Raw genomic sequence first — 21,200 nt, forward strand, 5'->3', positions numbered from 1 at the left:
CAACTGACAGGACTCAGCTCAATGGCAACTCTTTCCTGAAGTGTCTCTCAAGTTTTTGTAATTTATTCTCACTTTTATCAATTAGATACTGTATTTTGTATTATCACTATAGTTACACATCGCTGTCTCTCTTAGTAGATTTTAGGAGTGTTGAGATCAGAGTATTCGTCTTACTCATCTTTGTATTTGGCAGCCATTTGTATTATCTGACATCTAACTCAATGCATTGCACACAGAAGATTCTAAGTAACAGTTGAATGAGTGAATGTGGATGATGAGCGTGTGGATGATGGAGCAGGCTAGCTAAACCGGGTTAGGAAAGGTGGTGCTGTCAATGTCCACTGCCGGTTATAAATCCTGGGAACACTGTATTAAGGTCTTCAGGATATAATGAAGCTTGCAGTGGGGCAGAACACCCTTTCCAAAAACCTTCTGAGAATAAAATAGATAAGTAGATGATACAAACAAACTGTGAGACAAAATTGGGAAACCAACCTCATTTGTTTTCCTCCCCTGAAGTTCCTCACATTAGACCATGTGATTTCATATTTAAAGTATGTTTTCAATTCACAACATCCCATATATGCAGGTGGAAGAAGTTTACTTAATTTTTATAATTCCTAATGCTAGTCACATAATGATTTATAGGTTCTTATTTTCATGCCTTTTAAAAGCATATTTAGATGCATTTTTAAATTTTGACCAATATCAAGTATCAATTTAATTGTTAATTAACTGTAAACTATTAATTTTAAACAACTGGTGCATATTTCTGAATTAAGAGTAAATATCATATTGGTTGGAAAAATTTCCACTGGAAACAGCATAATGTGAGTCCAGAGAAATGTGCCTCATTTTTAATTCTCTGGTAGTACACTCTCTTTTATAAATTCTTTCATGTCATAACTATAGATAAATCCCTGAGAACCAGAAAAAATGTGATCATAATATTTTGAATTGATTATTATCTACTACTTCTGGAATTGTAAAATATATGTATTTTTTATTTTTAAAGAAGTGTGAAAGCTAGTCTCTCCACAGATGTTAATACATACAGAACAATCCATATATGAATTCTGAAGGAGCCTGGAGGGAAGAGCTTTTTCACATAGACAGATGAATTAGGATACTTAGCTGACAGGGTCATCACTACATTTCTTATCGGAAAAATGGATTTCTACTGCAGGGCTGGAAAATATTAAAAAATCCTCAAGTAGGCTGTAGCATTCAATGAATCATGTCATAAATTGAATGGGAAGAGAATCTGAGCATGTCTTGCAGAATATGGAGTGAGAAGGTAGCCCGCAACATCAGGCATGCTAGATAAAGAAAAATACCTTATGCCAGCAAAGAGAGCTTTTGGGCTTGAGGTAGAAAATTGAATGGTTACATTTAAGTGAGTACTTCAGTAGCATTTTACATAAAAAATTCATCTGTTTTTTCAAAGTAATATACTAAGCTAAATGCTGTGTATATCATCTAAATTATTTTGCCCCACTTAAAGGTTATGGATAGAAATTCTATCACTGTAGAAGGAGTCAGCTTTAACTAGGTGGCCAATGCATAATACTAATGGTATTTACTCTTGGCAGAAATAACCAAAAAAAGCATTGAATTTATACTAGTAATTTAGAGTAGCTTAGAAAACCAAATGGAGGATGGAAGGAAGGAAGGAAGGAAGGAAGGAAGGAAGGAAGGAAGGAAGGAAGGACGGACAGTGGATTGTCTCAAGTAGAGCAAACATAAATACAATGGACAATTGATTTCAATGACTTTTTGAACACACGGGCAGACTGAGGTTCTATTCAGTTTGTCAAGATCTACTCTCTTTTGGGGATATTCTAGTGCCCATTGGATTTAGTGATTCATTGTCTTTAAGACACAAAGAAGTTTCAGTTTGCTAGGGAAGATGAACCATTTTGAAGGAACAGTTTGAACTTTGATTCCATCCTTTCATTCTGTGTGAACATTTCCTTAGATATAGTGCAAGAATTTTCCCACACTCTGATTTTTGTGCATGCTGTATATCTTCAAGCCTTTAAGAATCAGATCACATTCCAATATTCTAAAAGGGTTTCTTCTCTAGTTTAGAAATATTTGAGTTTAGAGCAAAGGAATGTGAATATATTTAGAAATAAGGAATTCATTTTACATTTGTCTGGTTGGTGGTATAAAGGAAATAAAGAGGAAGTAAAGATTGTAAACATAGAAACATTTTATTTCAAAACGCTGTTATTTAAACATTTTATTTTTGACTGAACTGTTTAAAAATTCCATGATTTACATTATATCACTGCCAATAGTGAATGCTGTTTTGTTTAAAGGAAACTCGTGAGGCAACTATGATTCATAAGAATGATATTTATTTTATATTCTCAGTGACAACCTTTATTTTAATTTTATTCATATTGCTCAAAATTTCAAAGTATCTGAGCTGAGGTTGATATGAAAGTTGATGACATATTGATGAACTTTAAAATTCTACTTATCTTTCAGGATGCACTTTGATTCATTTTATTATCTGGATAAATGGACCCCACCAATGACTTTTACATGAAAGTAGATTAACATAATGTGAATTGTATCATCTTGTGTCAATAAATACTTTTGTATTAGCTATGTTATTTTGTTTGGCAGTATTTCTTTTTTTAAAAAAAATTTAAATAATTTTTTAATAAAAAATTTTTTTTTAATGTTCATTTATTTCTGAGACAGAGACAGAGCATGAGTGGGGGAGGGACAGAGAGAGAGGGAGACACAGAATCAGAAGCAGGCTCCAGGCTCTGAGCTGTCAGCACAGAGCCCAACACGGGACACAGACTCACAAACCACGAGATCATGACCTGAGCCAAAGCTGGACACTTGACCAACTGAGCCACCTGGCGCCCCTGTTTGGCAGTATTTCAATGACTGTTTTACTTTGTCCTCTATTTCTTTTCATATTTTTAAGGTTTTATTTGAATAGGAAACATAAATCTACTGTAGTCATTATTGTTGATTGGCTGTGTAGTTCATAATTTTAGTATTACATTCCAATATGTATTGAACAACTGTTTTGTGTAAATCTCTATGCTCTACACCAGAAGAAACATAAAAAGTGATTATTAGTCATCTTGATCCTTCTGGGTATTTATAGTCAACATGTTGGAAGGACAAATATATACACAAAACTGTAAATATGCCAAAATATCCAAGTGTGATAATATATAAGAATTTATGATAGGTTCATGAGGAAGGGAGAATGCATTGGCTGAAATGATACGTAAAAGATGAGTCATTGCAAGTCGGCCATGGAAGGAGTCACATAGGACATTATGTGAAGGGGAAAGTCACATAGGACATCTGCTTTAGAATTACAGGAAGAGAGAGGAATATGAAAACCTGCCCTGGAATGTGCAGGTACATCATGTGTTTTGGGAATGGCAAGCAGACTGGTATTAGAAGACCATAGGTTTTCTGATGAAAGTTAGCGGAGAATGGGACAAACTGATTTTTTTCCTTAACTTGTAATGGTCTTTGGATATTGTTTTAAAGCAAATGGGGAAATTACTTCTAAAAACAAACTGTGGAGCTCTGCAAAGTTCTTAAACAGAGAAATGATGATCATAACACATTTTTAGATAAACAGCTGTAGTGCCTCTGTGGAGCATAGTGTAGTGGCTAAGTGGCTGGCCCGGAGAGATACATCTGATGTTATCAGGAAATCATGACAGGAGAGGTGTGGAGGGGAACACACTCAGGTGGAGTCTAGCTTCAGCCTGATGCCAGAAGGAACTGTAGAATATGAATGGTGTCAGACTCTTGAGGCAAATGGCCTGGGCTGTTTTAGCCCTACATCAGTCAGTCACTGGCTATGGGTAAACCCTGAAGTAGCCAGTCACTGTAAACATAAACCTCCAGGAAGGAAGTTTCCTTCAACCAGGGACATTCACCCAGTAAAGGGCATCCATGGGAACCCTCAGCAGCCAACAACTTTGCAGCTGGCAGAGTGCTTTCGCTCACTGGCCTGATCGATGGCATTTGGTGTCGTGTATACAGTGTCTTTACGATCTTTAAGAGAGCTATCTAATTTGAATTGTGGATACAGACGCTAGACCGTAGTGGTCTGAGGAGTGAAATCAAGGGGACACATAGCCGAAGAGGAAATTTTGGAGATTTAAGATTTGGTAACTTCTGCGAGATGCAGAGTAAAATAGGGAGAAAAGGAACATGGTTTTTATAAGAGCAAAAATGAATTGTAACCAAAGTTGGCATGAAGTGTTTAGTCTTGGAAAGTCAAGGTTCCTTTAATAGGTAGTTAACTTCTTATCAGTAGAGGGTACTGGTAACATCAAAATTTTGTGGTGGTTGTTGTTATTTGTATCATGTTTTCTCAATAGAAAAGGTGGGTTTAAAACTGTGGTGTGCTGGTAAATTTTTAATAACTCTCTGGGGAAAAAATTTAAAAGCCCTGATGTGTAGTATTTTCCAGTTTCTGTAATAAATCGTGTAAATACTCTTACTATGGCTGATTTCAAGCTACCAATGTGACCTCAACTGGCTTGCGAAAGTCCTGAAAATGTAACAATCGCTTCTGCTTTGGAATAACCTTTGATTGCTGTGTGGATTTTCAAATTAACTTTAGTGAGAAAAAAAAAATCAATGATACTTTTCTGGAAGCCTCTGCCTCTAATATTGGAAAAAGGTTGTAATCATCTTCGGGGAGAAGATCTGAAGAACACAGGACTTACTCATAAAGTCAAACGTGTTATAATATTATTTCAGGGTGGCTCTGACAATATACAGTGATCATCTACACAAAAAAATGTTAGTAATAAATTCATGGACACAATTTTTATGATACACTAATTAATATCTCTCTTGTTTGGCTGTTGAGATTTTTTCATGTTTGTTGGCTTTTTTTTTTTTTTTAATTTATCCCCTCGCTTCTGAACACCATGCTCAGTGGCGTTACTTCACACGAGGGCCAAGCCCTCAGGGCCTCTGTGTTGTAGCTCCTAACACCTCAGGCACTGCCAAGGGCTTGAGTTAACCAGATCCTCCTAGACATCCAGACCCAGCCTCACTGCATACCCTCGGAGAGGGCCTGTGTGCTGGCTGGCTGTGAGTGCCTGCGTCATCACCAGGAAGTAATGTTTACTGGTGCAGCATCAGGGTGTTTCCATCTTCATCCTATGGGACTCCTCCGCCCCCCCCCACCCACACACACAAACGCAGGCAAAGCCCCAGTGTGCCTTCCTCATACCATCCCCAGAACCTGGCCACAGCAGGGCTCCACCAGATATTGTTGATGAATGGATGGCCAGTGTGCCTAAGGGTCGGAGCCTGGGCTCCTGGAGATACTTGCTCTGCGACCCACGCTTATCTTAAAATTCCAACATCCAGGTTGTCTCCACGGACTTTATAAGTGATACCCGTTTGTCCATCTTCAACACTAACACCGGTGTCACACTCAGTGACAATTTCGTGAAGCTCATTTCAGCTGAGCCTCTGTCCCTGGGCCAGTCACAACCTGTTTGTTTATTTATTTTATTTTATTTATTTTTTAAATTTTATTTTTTATTTTTTAAAATTTACGTCCAAATTAGTTAGCATAAAGTGAAACAATGATTTCAGGATTATATTCCTTTATGCCCCTTACCCATTAGCCCATACCCCCTCCCTCACTCCCTCCAGCAACCCTCAGTTTGTTCTCCATGTTTATGAGTCTCTTCTGTTTTGTCCCCCTCCCTGTTTTTATATTATTTTTGTTTCCCTTCCCTTATGTTAATCTGCTTTTTCTCTTAAAGTCCTCATATCAGTGAGGTCATATGATATTTGTCTTTCTCTGACTGACTAATTTCACCTAACATAATACACTCCAGTTCCATCCACGTAGTTGCAAATGGCAAGATTTCATTCTTTTTGATTGCCGAGTAATACTCCATTGTGTGTGTGTGTGTGTGTGTGTGTGTGTATGTGTATATATATATATATATATATATATATATATACCACATCTTCTTTATCCATTCATCCATCGATGGACATTTGTGCTCTTTCCATACTTTGGCTATTGTTGATAGTGCTGCTATAAACATGGGGCTGCATGTGTCCCTTCAAATAAGCACATCTATATGCCATGGATAAATGCCTAGTAGTGCAATTGCTAGGTCATGGGGTACTTCTATTTTTACTTTTTTGAGGAACCTCCATACTGTTTCCAGAGTGGCTGCACCAGCTTGCATTCCCACCAACAATGCAAAAGAAGTCCTCTTTCTCCGCATCCTTGACAACATCTGTCCTTGCCTGAGTTGTTAATGTTAGCCATTCTGACAGGTGTGAGGTGGTATCTCATTGTGGTTTTGATTTGGATTTCCCTGATGATGAGTGATATTGAGCATTTTTTCATGTGTCAGTTGGACATCTGGATATCTTCCTTGGAAAAGTGTCTATAAGAACTTATCAAACTCAACAAATAATCTAGTGAAGAAATGTTTGCTTTAATTTTTTTTTCAACGTTTATTTATTTTTGGGGCAGAGAGAGACAGAGCTTGAACGGGGGAGGGGCAGAGAGAGAGGGAGACACAGAATCGGAAACAGGCTCCAGGGTCTGAGCCATCAGCCCAGAGCCCGACACGGGGCTCGAACTCCCGGACCGCGAGATCATGACCAGGCTGAAGTCGGACGCTTAACCGACTGCTCCACCCAGGCGCCCCAAGAAATGTTTGCTTTAAATAGAGTGAAGTTTAAATAGAGGGGCACCTGGGTGGTTCAGTCTGTTGAGCATTGGTCTTCCGCTCAGGTCATGATCTCCAGTTCCTCGGTTCCTGAGTTCTATCCTTGTGTGGGGCTCTGTGCTGACAGCTCAGAGCCTGAAGCCTGATTTGGATTCTGTTCTCCCTCTCTCTCTGCCCTCCCCCTGCTCTGTCTATCCCTCTCTCTCTCTCTCTCTCTCTCTCTCTCTCTCTCTCTCAAAAATGAATAAACATTAAAAAAATTTTTAAGTAGAGTGAAATTCATTTATTTTTGACTTCTATCTCAATGTAGAATTTATCTATTGAGTTCACATCTCAACATAGAATTCTTAGATATTTTTAAACTATAAAAATTGGTGAGAGTTTGATTTTTTTAGTCATTAATCTTAATGAGCAAATACAATTTTCCCTTAACAAAAGGAGGGTTTCTTATTCTTTTCCTGTAATCCTGTTCTACCTGTAAGATTTTATTGAAGAATCACTCCCTCAGCAGACTACAAAGTATTAGTATAAAATAATATTATTAACATGTTTGAGTGCTTTTCCTGAATTTTCTAACTTAATTTTTTAACAACCCTTTATGAGTGTATTGTTATTATTCTCCCTTAAGAGATAAAACTTGGTTAAAATTCAAGATTTTCCACTTAGTAGATGCATGATTTAAAAAGAGCTATTTAAATTCTCTAAGCTTCTGTTTTTTGACAATAAAATGGAAATAATACTTACTTCATAGGGATTTATTGGATGGTGGTTAAAATCAGATCATGGTAAATAAGACCCTAAGTGGAGTTTTAATCTTCACCTTTTTTACCAATTCCCATTATGGTTTCTCTATTGGCTTAAAGAGGCCTAATGAAGTGGAAAATCCATGCAAAATTAAATGGGCATGTGGGAAACTGTTTCTTCCTTCCACACAGAAGGACATGTAGGGTTCCCCATCTATTACATGAAAATACACATATGGCTGCAAGAAACATTTCACATCCTCTTGCCTCGCTTCTGAAATGCACATGCAATTTACTAAATCATATAAGTAAATCAGATTCTAGTCTTCATGAGATTCATTTCACAACCTCTCAAACTAACTTATAATCCTAAATTTCATGTTTTATGTTGTAAAATGAAAGACTATTATACCACCCTTGTAATGTACTAAAGGCCAGTTTCACCTCAGTCTCCCAGTGCAACAATTTTGAGTTATATCTAAAAGTTTTATGGAAAGTTTCACTCTTTCATAAGGCATAGGTTTAGTAAATTAGTATCTCCTTGGGATAGATACAAACATGTAAACTGAATGTGATGCTCAAATAACTTTGGAGTAAGTGAAGCAGCTTGAGGACTGTAGAACTTTTGTGAAACATAAATTCACAGAGAGAAGTGAGGATTTGTACACTTAGTTTTCCCCAACCCTTGATTTTTGAATGGCTCTTTACCAAAGACAAAATAGAGGAGGGCCATAAGCATACTTTCTAAACACGTGTGTACCATTGCAAATGTAGTCAACTCTTCTTTCTCCTGCAAGCCCTCTCCCATTTCGTTTCATCAGATTGGCTAATCTAATCTCAACTGCTCTAAAGAAAGTTTCAGAAGTAGTCTAGATAAAGGTTCTCCATGTTCATAGGAATTAAGGAGGCTTTTGAAAATTGGGTGCTATTAATGGGAAAATGTATATATCCTGAAATTAGAAAAATTGTTGGAAGACTAAGTTCAAAGAAGAGGGTATATTCTTCATTATAATTTTGTACAGTTGAAATAAATATGAAAGTATGGTTCACAATTAGAAATGCAATCATTGTAGGTAGTGGCTCTAAAAACAGACTCCAGGGACACCTGGGTCGCTTAGTAGGTTAAGCGTCTGACTCTTGGTTGTGGCTCAGGTCATGATCTCACGGTTCATGGGTTTGAGCCCTGCATTGGGTTCCACACTAGCAGTACAGAGCCTTCTTGGGATTTTCTGTCTCCTATTCTCTCTGCCCTTCTGCTGCTTGATCTCTCTCTCTCTCTCTCTCTCTCCCCCCCCCCCTCTCTTTTAAAATAGATAAATAGGTTAGAAGTCCCACACTTCTCTTTGGGCCTGTATGGGACTTTTAACATATAGAACTATAAGATCATAAGTCTTTGTGATTTTTTTAGCCACCAAGCCACAAGTGATTATTTGTGATACAATTCTTGAGTGTGATTTTATTTTGTCTAGGAAAAAAAAGTTTATGATGCTTCAGATTATACATTCAAAATTAGTGAACATAAAGTTCCCTTAAATAAAGACACTTTAAAAAAATAGATAAATAAACATTTTTAAAAGTGGAAAATAAATAATAAACAAAAACAGACTGCATTTCTGGTGCCAGTAAACAGGGTCTGATGTGCATTTATTATGTATATATGCTTAGAACAGATTATTGACTTTACTGCAAGTGTATCATAGCTCAACTGAAAACATAAAAACTCTATTCAAAGAGAAACTGCATACCAGTAGACAGGATCTCCTTTCAGGTGTTGAGAATTATTAGTTTATTATTTAGAGGGAAAAAATAATCATTTTCATAATATTTCAAGTACCTGTGCTTTGGTTCCAAATTTCAAAGTGAAGACAAAATTAGTAGTATCAAAATGTAATGAAAAAAAATAATCCCTGGTTAAATATATATTTTATTAAATATATTAGGAAGAAGATAAAGGAGTATTTAGCAATAGTTTCATAATTTAAAAAACTTTCTCTTAATCTTGTTGGTAGTATAATTGGAAGTTAGATCTCCTGGGTCAGCCATCTTTGAGATTATTTTTTTAGAGAAAAATATGTGTTGGCAAAAAAGTTTCACTCATTTTATTTTCAAAACAAATGTCTTTTAGTGGCCATAAATCTGATTTTTTTTTAAATAAAACAGTTATTCTTTATAGAATAAGCATAGTAATAGACAGTGGAGTCCTTGGTGTTATATTCTTTGCATGACTTTGGAGATGACATCCTAGTTGAACAAGATACTTTTCATACTCGGGTATTGAAGTCATCTTCTATAGTAGGGGCAGTAACAACAGTAGTCCTGTAGCATAGTAGTAGTAACAGTTCCTGTTGCTTCATGTAATTGTTGTCAAGTATTTGAGTTCCAGTTCTTACTTGAATGTCAGTTTTATCTCGCATTTACTATCACCTTAAAAATATAATGAATTTTATCTCGTTAAGGAGGAAGCACAAGACTTGCCTGTGGCCCCTCTGTTTGTTGGATGAACCTAGTGCAAAGACATTTAATGTTTTAGTTGAAAGAATATTTATTGGATGTTCTTCTGTGTCACAAACAATGGTAGACACTAGGAATGAAAGCCATGGGTGGCCTTTTATTCCTGTTTTCAGGAGCCTATAAAAAGGGGGAAGGGTTGAAATAGATGCAATGAGAGAGAAGTGCACTTAGGAATATGCTGGAGGTGGCTTGCCTACAAGGAAAGCTTCCTGGAGGAGGCTGTGCCTAAAAAGAGTGGGATAAGAAGTGGAAATGAAGGAGAAAGAGAATGTAGAAGGGGAAGGAAGAGGATAGAGGAGAGGGTGTGTTGGAGTAGTCCTACTTGGGTCATACATGAAGTATATCCGCTGATGACCAATTTGGAAAATACAATATTTAAACTAATGTCTTAAACCATAGTAGTAGAGATTTCCAATACATCTTCTACAGAGATTTCCAAAGACTGATCCGTTAAGAATTATTTTTTTTAAGTTTGTTTGTTTGTTTGTTTGTTTGTTTGTTTAGAGAGCACAAGCAGGGGAGGGGCAGAGAGAGAGGGAGAGAGAGAGAATTCCAAGCAGGCTCCACACTGTTCTCACAGAGTCTGGTGCAGGACTCAAACCCACAAACTGTGAGATCAGGATCTGAGCTGAAATCAAGAGTCAGATCCTTAACTGACTGAGCCACCCAGGCACCCCTAAGAATTCTTATACTTGAGTCATGTACTTGGAAGTAAATTGTTATGCAAATAATTTATAAGATATTGTAACAGTAGCCTTGTATAATTAGTAGCTTAAAAAATCATTCTAGATATTCCTAAAAATATATTTTTATGCAGTATGACTATTTTCAAAGCTTAATCATATTCATCATAGATATTTATTATCTTAAATCCAGTAATGTTTAAATGTGATGCTGCTTTTTAGAGATGGTTTGTAAAAAATGAGCTTTTGGTTTATTAAAAGAAAGAGGTCACCTCCTCTTAGTTTTTCCTACTCACTGTGAAACTCTTACATCTCTCCCTTCCACCCATGTGCTGCAGGCCAATAGATCTTTTCTTGGTGTGATAACGCACACATTTGCTCCTGTTGGGTTTCCACATACATGCCTGTTTCAGAAACACACAACTTTCAACACAGCACCTGCCACCTGCCCTTTCAGTAGGATGACATGGCATATATTCCTACACTCAGTGTTTTTGTATCTGAGTTTGCAAATCGTTTCCCCCAAACACTGCTATATGGGGGCACTGTCTCCCTGATGAGACTGTTTTAAAAAGGGGACTGAATGAATTTATAATCCATTGTCCATGAACAACAGCACATGGTTTAATAGCTCTAGAGACACTTGCAAGTGTGTGTGTGTGTGTGTGTATGTATGTGTGTGTATATATATATATACATATATATATATGCACACACATACATACACACACACATATATATATACCTATATATATACCTATATACCTATATATATATACCTATATATATATACACCTATATATATATATACACACATCTATATATATATACACATATATATATAGATGTGTATATATAGATCTATATATATATAGATGTGTGTATATATATATATACACATATATATATAGATAGATGTGTATATATAGATCTATATATATGTGTGTATATAGATCTCTCTGTATATATAGATGTGTATATATATATATATATAGGTGTATATATATATATAGGTATATAGGTATATATAGATGTGTATATATATATATATATATAGGTGTATATATGTACACGTATATATATATACCTATATATAGGTGTGTGTGTGTATATATATATGTTTGTATTTATGTATATATATACACAGATATAAAATATATGTGAATGCTATACATAGGTATATATACATAAAAGGATAAATGGCATATGATAGGTATTCTTTCCAGTGTTTTCACATCTATACCAAATTCTGTGTGCAAACGATTTTTTTGTTGAGCCTTAATGAATAAAATGATGAAAGCTTCTGTATTCTGTTTGAATCATTGGAGGGGGATCTAAAGCATTACCTGCTTACCTGCTTAGCTGCACTCTAACATATACTTCTGAGTACCTATAGCACAGTTTGAAAATTATTGCCTTAAGTCAAAGAAACAAAATACCATTTTCTAATAGAATTTCAGGCATCTTCAACAGGCTTTTGAAACTAATACCTTTTGACGAAAAGCAAACTCCAAAATCACACAATCTGTATAAATCTTTTGTGTTCAATATCAGCTGTGGTACATTATGCATGTATCAAGAAGAGAGGGGTTGTTTTTATTTGTTTCTGAAATATACATGAAATGGTGTCATATATTCATGGTATATTAGAGCTAAAAGGAACTAAGAAATCAAATAATTCATACCTTCGATTTAAAGATGAAGAAAGTAAGGGACACGATTTAAAATGTCCGAGTTAATGGGGGCGCCTGGGTGGCGCAGTCGGTTAAGCGTCCGACTTCAGCCAGGTCACGATCTCGCGGTCCGTGAGTTCGAGCCCCGCGTCAGGCTCTGGGCTGATGGCTCAGAGCTTGGAGCCTGTTTCCGATTCTGTGTCTCCCTCTCTCTCTGCCCCTCCCCCGTTCATGCTCTGTCTCTCTCTGTCTCAAAAATAAAAAAACGTTAAAAAAATAAAATAAAATAAAATGTCCGAGTTAAGGGCAAAGGAGGGTCAGGCATTTAGATCTCTTGATTCTCTCTTCCATCTATATCCTCTGTACCAAGATGGATGCTTAATCATATATTGTTATTGCTGGAACTTGTATCTTACAACAGAGTTTGTTCAGATCAATATTTGTTTGAAAGTTACAACACTTATATTTTGTTTGGATATCATATTTAAAGGTTAAAATATCATCTGAATATCATTAGTGTCTTTAAACTGCCAAACCATGACTAAATCTCTTAACTTCTGTGCTCTTAGCTGAATCTGCTGTAACACTACAGAACAACCAGGGACAACTTTACCTCTCAGGTGACAATCTTCAATGTCTGGAGCCATCTTTGGTTGTCAAAACAAAAATTAGTCCGAAATGTCAATAGTATCAAGGTTAATAAGCCCCCTCTAGGGGATTTAATGTTGTCCTCTGTAAGACATAAATGTAATGAATGATAGGTTTCCTGTACTAGTTGAAAAAAAACCTGATCTTCCCTCTCGTATTGGATTTAAACCTTTAGGGTTATCCCTAGATTGCAGTATTTCATATTTTGGTGGAGAGTTCCAAATATTTTCATCTTTATTTTATAGAATTTGATCCTCTTTCCTTTTGTTCTAAGGTTTTTGGTATTTTTTTTTTATCTAACCTCATAAGAATAGCATATTGTTCCTTTTTGACTTTTCAAGTTCTATTTGTCAGCTGTATCTCTAGATATATAGAATATCTGGCTGATGCAGTTTAGATAGGTTTAGATTCTTATTAATGATTTATAATCTCATGTACTGATTAATAATTATGTTTTAGACATTGAATATTTTTTACTGAGTCCAGGGAATATCAGCTAGATACCTACCTGCCCTTTTGGAACTTAGTCTTGTAGGGGATAAATATAAATAAGCTTATAAACAAAATATGATGATAATGAATGTGGAAGATGCTTTAAATGTACATAATACATTTAATCCAGGCATCAGTGGTCAGGGAAATTATATTTGTTCTGAGACCTGATGAATGAAGTGGGAGGAAACTATTGCCTTTACAAAAAGAATAATGTGTTTAAACACGTAAGACATGGGACACAATAAGTGCCCCACAGGATTTAAAGACATAATGTAAAGCTTGAAAGAGCTTCATTTCATATATATTCATTCATTAACAAACCTTTACTGAAAGACAACTCTAGGACTGACACTGAACAAAACAACTGAAGCCTCTGGCCTCAGGTAGCTTACATTCTAGTGTGCTGGTTTACTTATATATTAAATATATAAATGAAATATAAATATATCATATAAATATTTATTTTTATTTATATATTATTTATTTACGTAGGTTGCTTTTCATTAACACGTTTTCCTCTTGTGTGTAGTCAAAGAGGCGAGGTGAAAGAATTGTTAGACTGAGCAATGTATTGAATGGCAAGTTAATTTAATATATTTATAAAATCATAAAAATGATGTTAATTTGAGAAACATTACACATTTATACAAGATATTTGGATATCCAGTTCCTAATTCCTCAAGCTATCCTTTGGAGCTGCTTGTCATAGATGAGACCTTTCCTCTTAGAGAGGTTTTCTTCCTTTTTTCAGTTAAAGTGTCATAGTTGATTGGGCAGATATGACTATCAGCAGCACATGCAGAAGAATCATTTTCTGAAGCAGCATAGAAATGAAGGCACTTCTGAGAAAAGTGATTCCCTGACCCGACACTAAGACCCATTAATCCTGCAAGTGCCCGTGCAGCAATGGAGAGATTTACAGTAGCTTCCGTTGGGCTGGATATGGAAAAAAAATTAACAAAGGATTAGTTAGTAGTGCCCTGAAAACTGCATTCATAGGAAATTTAAGGAAATTTCTAGAAATACAATCAAGCAATTGTCTGCATTATTTTTTTACAACACTTCTAAATGGTGAATGCTTTCCAACAACAACATTCGTGAAGTCAACTTTGAAATATTTAACTTAAAAAGAGTTTATAATTCTTTGAAATTTCAAATGTTTTGATTTCAGCTTAGTCATGTTAGAATAAAAAATAAAGTCATTCAAGAAACTAATACTAGAGATAGCTGTTTCGAGGTCATAACATTTTATTGGATACAATCAGAAAATGTGGTGTGGTTGGCAAACCCTACATTGAGTTTTGAAATTACTCTGCTACCAGTATGTTCCAATCAATGAGAACCTTTCAGCCATGAACTTTTATTGATTTGTATTCCTCAGAGTAACATAAATAGCTTTCCTTAAGTCTTCCAATTTCACTATCGTTACTTTATTTCTGAAATCTCTGCTGTTAGAAAGTTTATTTATGCGCTTACTCTTTTGCTTTCCAACTTCTTCATGGTTTGAGCTGAGAGTGGGTACCAGGGTTCTGTATCAAGTATTGTGTGTTGGGGGGGATGCTACAGTATGATGAATTATTCTATGAACAGTTAAGTTATACTATGAATAGTTTAATCAGAATGATACACTTAGATTTTGAAGAAATTACTGAAAATTTCTAACAAAAAAAGCAAAATATCAATTGATACTAAGAACTAAATTTAGTCTAATAAAGAACTGGAATGTTTGAACTGTTTCTTTTCACTTTTAAAAATATATGTGAAATCTAACCCTTAAACCTATACTGTTAATAGATGTACTTTTAAATTTTGTTGAAAAAAATAGGAGTTTAGTTTCTAGACTTACCATTTAATAGTCAGAGCAAGAATTTAGTACCTGTGGGGGTGCCTGGGTGGCTCAGTTGGTTAAACATCTGACTCTCGATTTTGGTTCAGGTTATGATCTCACTGTTCATGAGATTGAGCCCCACATTCGGCTCTGTACTGACAGTGCAGAGACTGCTTGGGATTATCTCTGTCTTTGTCTCTTAAAAGTAAATAAATAAACATTAGAAATAAAAAGAATTCAGTACTTGCCAAGGCACACTTGATTCTTCTCTATGCTAATATGTTAACTATTTTACGTTGCCTAGAAGTATGAATAGATATATTAAATACTAGATTCACATTGTACATTGAAGGAATATATTGAAATAATTATGTTGTTATTCTTAAAATCCATTTAATTTTATTATCTTGTTTTCAAACTTGAAAGTCTAAATTTCAGAAAATATGACAGTTTGATAAGGAAGACATAATAGATGTGTGACAGTCTTTATCTTCTGTAAGGTGAAGTTTAACATGCATTTCTAACTGGCTTCTAGTAACCATGGAAGAAAGCCAAAAAAAAAAAAAATGCAGTGTCAAACTTCATTAACTTTTCAGTTCTTAGCATTATAGTCTTGTATCTAAGCAATGAAATCTTGCTTAATCTTCCTTAAAAATATCTGTAAAATGTGTACTTTTCCACTAGCCTTTACAACCATGGCAATCTATAGCCAAACATGCATATAAAATCAGTCACTCTTTCCTGATATAATACAGTTAAGGAAAAATGCTCCTAATGGAAGGACAGCTTACTTTGTACTAATTACAGTATTTTCTACTGTGAAATAATAGCAGCATCCTAAATTAGACATATGAATAAGAATCAAAGTTGATAATTATTCCTAATGATTTAAAATTAACTTATAGAGGGGCGCCTGGGTGGCTCAGTCGGTTGAGCGTCTGACTTCGGCTCAGGTCATGATCTCTCATTCCGTGGGTTCGAGCCCCGCATCGGGCTCTGTGCTGACAGCTCAGAGCCTGGAGCCTGTTTCAGATTCTGTGTCTCCCTCTTTCTCTGACCCTCCCCTGTTCATGCTCTCTCTCTCTGTCTCAAAAATAAATAAATGTTAAAAAAAAAGTTAAAAAAAAATTAACGTATAGAATCAAATCCTTCATTAGTACCACCAAAGCAGCTTGCTTCTAAATCTTGCTTCTCTTGCTGCTAAATCTCTGATACATGTGCGAACTGCTCTTTAGATATGCTTTCCTTGATGATTAGTTTAGCTACTGCATTTTCAATCTTAATTTTTCATCCTTATTTGAACATTTAAAAAATATTTTGAGGGAAAATTTACATATATTGAAATGTATAGATGTTAAATATACAATTAAAGGAGTTTTAAGAAATATGTACCTCCACGTAACTAAAACTTAATCAAAATACAGAATGTTTCTATACCCTAGAAGGTTCCCTATGTCCCATTTTTGAAATTTATCTCCATGTATTAGTTTGGTCTTTGCTTGGACTGACATTTTGTGTCCAGCTGTTTTTGTTCCTTATGTATTATTGATGTCCATTTATGGTGGTGTATGTATATTGCTGAATATTATTCCATTACATGAATATTCTGTTCTGTTGACCTACTTATCCTCACTTAGATCAATACCACACTGTCTCAACTAGGGTAGCTTTTGATAAGTCTTGAGCTAGGAATAATCAGTTCTCTAACTCTGCTTTTTTATCATTATTTTTATTTTTCTATTCTAGGTCCTGTTCATTTCCATACAAATTTTAAAATCAACTTGTCAATTTCTTTAAAATCCCATCAGGTATTTTGACTGGGATTAAATATAATAACCAAATTAGATAGAATGGCACCTTAATATTACTTTTAATTTACAAACATGGATTTGGGTCTTCTTTAACTTCTCACAGAAATGGTTAGTAATTTTCTGGGCAGAATTTTTTATATATCATTTGTTAAATTATTTTTTGGTTGCTAGTACATAAAATTGCATATGGGTCTTGTGTTCTGTTTTACACATTTTGTATGATTTTCTACATAAGTTATTGTGTTGTTTGTAAGTAAAGACAGTTTTTTGGCTTCCTTTGCAAATTTTGTATTTCATTCATTTTTCTTGTTTTATTGTACTGGCTCAGATTTCCCGTACGGTAGTAAGTAGAAGTTGCAAAGACATACATACCTGCTTTGTTTCCAATCTTAGAGAAAACTCATTCACTATGTAATTAAGTATTATATTTGCTGTACAATTATGTAGATGATGCCCCTCTATAAGACTGAGGCATGTTGCTTCTATTATCAATCTGAAGTGATATTTTATCATAAATACTTATTCAATTTTGTCAGAAGTATTTTCTTCATTGAGATTATCATATGGGTGTGGGTTTTTTTGTTCTGTTATTAAATTAAAAAAATATTGATTAATTTTTTGGATGCTAAAATAGCCTTTTATTACTATAGTAAGTCTCACTTATTATTGATATCCATTATTTTTTTATATTTTGCTGAATTTGATTTTCTAATATTTTTATAGAACATTTGCATCTATGTTCATGAGTGACAGATTCTTGTAATTGTTTGTGGTAATGTCTGTACCATATTTTAGTATTAGAGTACTGCTGAAATCATGAAAGAAGTTGTTATGATTGTCCCTTTGTCTACTTTCTGAAGGAGTTCATATACAGTTGACATTATTTATTCCTTACATATTTGAGAGAATTCATCAATCTATGATTGAAATTCTCACACTATGTTTTATTTTATTTAATAGATACAGAAAATTTCAGATTATCTGTTTCTTCTTCACAAAGCTTTGGTAATTTGTTGTTTTGAAGAATTTTAATCTGTTAAATTTGTGACTGTCAAGTTATTTGTATAGTTAGTTATCATTTGAATATCTGCAGGATCTGTAATGATATTACCCTTTCATCCTTTTTTTCTTAATTAGTCTTGCTAAGTTTTAACAATTGTATGAATCTTTTCAAAAGAACTGCTTTTCATTTTGTGAGTATTTTCTAGTATTTGTTTTCAATTTCATTTATTTCTTCCATTATCTTTATTACTGATTTTTTCACTTTTTATTTTTCTTACAATTCTCTTGTTCTTTAGTTGCATGTTTTTTTCAGTGTAAGCACTTAAAATGATCAAACTATCTCTCAACCCAAATTTAACTCCACCCCACAAATGATAATATTTTATGACATTTTCATCATTTTGTATTATCTTTTAAATTTTCTTTTATGAACTCTCAGACTTCTGAAAAAGTGTTTTTGTCTAATTTACAAATATTGGGGGGAGGGTTAGGTATCTTTTATGACATTGATTTCAAATTGCTTTCTATGCTGGTCAAAGAATATACTATATAAGTTCTAAAACTTGAGATTTATTGAAACTTACTATTTGGCCCAGCGAGTGGCCTGTCATGGTTAATGTTTTTAAGATTGTGGTAAAATACACATAACATGAGACTTACTACCTCAACCATTTTTAAGTGTTTGTTTCAATGGTATTTAGTACATTCACAGTGTTATGCAAACATCACCACCATCTATCCCCAGACTCTTCATCTTGCAAAACTGAAGCCGTCTAACCATTACACAATAACTTTTCATTACCCCTCCACTCAGTCAATGGCAACCACCAATTTTTTTTTCTAATTTCCCTTTTTCTCCCCGTGTCCCAGCCTTTGGTAACCATTCTACGCTGTTACTATGAGTTCAGTTTGTGTGTGTGTGTGTGTGTGTGTGTGTGTGTGTGTGTGTGTGTGTGATGTAAGTGAAATCATGCAATGTTTGTCTTTCTGTGTCTGGCTTATTTCACTTGTGTTGTTCATTCATGTTGTCACAAATTTCAGGATTTCTTCATTGTGCGTATATATCACATTTCTTTAACCATTTATCCATCGACAGACATTTAGGTGTTTTCATATTGGCTAATGTGAATAATGAATGCTTCAATGTACATGGGTGTGTAGATATCTTTTCAAGATCCTGGTTTCAATTCCTTTGATTATGTATTCAGAAATGGGATTGTTGGATCACATTATAGTTCTGTTTTAAATTTTTTGTTTGTTTATTTTGAGAGAGATCATGTTCAAGAGAGAGCTTGAGTGGGACAGGGGCAGAGAGAGGAAGAGAGAGAATCCACACTGTCAGTGCTGTCAGTGCAGAACCCGATATGGGCTCAGACTCATGAACTGTGAGATCATGACCTGAACTGAAATCAAGAGTTGAATGCTAACCAACTTAGCCACCTAGGCACCCCCTGTTTTAAATTTTTTGAGGAAAATCCATTCTGTTTTTTATAATGGCTGTAACGATTTACATTCTCTGCAAAAGCACATAAGTTCCATTTCCTCCACATCCTTGCCAATACTTTTTTGCTTCTTGCTTCCTCCCTCCTCTTTTTTTCTCTTTTCTTTTCTTTTCTTTTCTTTTCTTTTCTTTTCTTTTCTTTTCTTTTCTTTTCTTTTTTCTTTTCTTTTCCTTCCTTCCTTCCTTCCTTCCTTCCTTCCTTCCTTCCTTTTCCTTTTTTTAAAAAACAATAGCCATTCTAACAGGTGTGAAGTGATATCTCAATGTGGTTTTGATTTGCACTTCTCTGATGATTAGTAAATTTGGGCACTTTTTCATAAATCCATTGGCCATTTTTATATGCCTTCTTTGGAAAAAAAATCAATTGAGTCTTTGCCCAATTTTTAATTGTGTTATTTGGGTGTGTGTGTGTGTGTGTGTGTGTGTGTGTGTGTGTTTTGCTATTGAGTTGTAAGTTTTCCTTATATATATTGGATATAACTTTTTTTTAAGTTTATTTATTTATTTTGAGAGAGAAGGAGAGACAGAGACAGAGGGAGTGGGAGAGAATCCCAAGAAGCCTCCACACTGTCAGTGCAGAGCCTGATGTGGGCCTTGAACTCATGGAACTATGAGATCATGACCTGAGTTGAAATCAAGAGTTGGACGCGTAACTGACTGAGCCACCGAGGTGCCCCTTGGATATAACTTTTTATGAGATATATGGCTTTGGATGTATTTTCTCCCATTTAGTAGACTAGTTTTTAATTTTGTTGATGGTTTCCTTTGCTGTACAGAAACCTTTTAGTTTAGTATAGTTCCACTTGTTTTTGCATTTATTTTTTCTTTTGTTGTCTATGCTTTTGGTGTCATGTCAACAAGTCATTGCCAAGACCTATGCAAAGCTTTTTATGATTTTTCTTCTAGGAGTTTTATGATTCCCAGTCTTATGTTTAAATATTTAACCCATTTTGAACTGGTTGTTGTGTATGATGTGAGAGAAGCATCCAATTTCATTCTTTTGCATGTTCTGGTCCAGTTTTCCCAGTAACATTTATTGAAGAAACTATCTTTTCCCCATTGTGAATATTTTAATTGCACAAGAAAACACTGTGAATTTTGCCCTTATTTGATGTAGTTTATGAATGCCAATAAGGTTAAGGTGATTTATAATGTGGTTTCACGTGTTTAAGGAGACTCACAGGATCCTGGGTGTCAGGATTATGTTAAGCCAAATTTCCTTTTGCCCCTAGCAAAGTGTCATCATCAAGGCAGCTGAGCTCCTAGAGGAAAGCCTATTTCAAGGACTTGTCAGTGGGCTGTAGGAAGTAAGGGAATTTAATTTTTCATTTGCCTTTTTTTCCCACATCACCATGGCAAGTACTTAAAACCCCTTACATCTTGATGAGGGTGATATTAGGGCTCCAGGAAATGGAATCTATAGGTTGCTATGGATAAGACTGCCTTTTTCTTGCAGTTTACTAAGTTATCCATAAACTGAAGGAGACTCCTATCCTGCAAGTCTTTGAGCTCTGTCAGTCAACCATTTGTTTCCTTTCCTTTCCTTTGCTCTTGGGCAGACAGGAGTGTCTGAGGTATATCACACA

The 21,200-nt window shown here is 35.0% G+C and overlaps 1 protein-coding gene and 1 non-coding gene across 2 annotated transcripts in view; both read left to right on the top strand.

The window, feature by feature from the left end:
• LOC122478826 (glypican-5-like) overlaps window positions 1-21,200 on the top strand; it is a 1,039,221-nt gene that overhangs the window by 20,146 nt on the left and 997,875 nt on the right. The window lies entirely within an intron of this gene.
• TRNAR-UCG lies at window positions 16,212-16,296 on the top strand. Its single transcript has one exon. It is a non-coding gene; the product is annotated as a tRNA-Arg (tRNA).

This window comes from Prionailurus bengalensis, chromosome A1, assembly GCF_016509475.1.
Source record: "Prionailurus bengalensis isolate Pbe53 chromosome A1, Fcat_Pben_1.1_paternal_pri, whole genome shotgun sequence".
In the NCBI taxonomy this organism is placed as follows: Eukaryota; Metazoa; Chordata; class Mammalia; order Carnivora; family Felidae; genus Prionailurus; species Prionailurus bengalensis.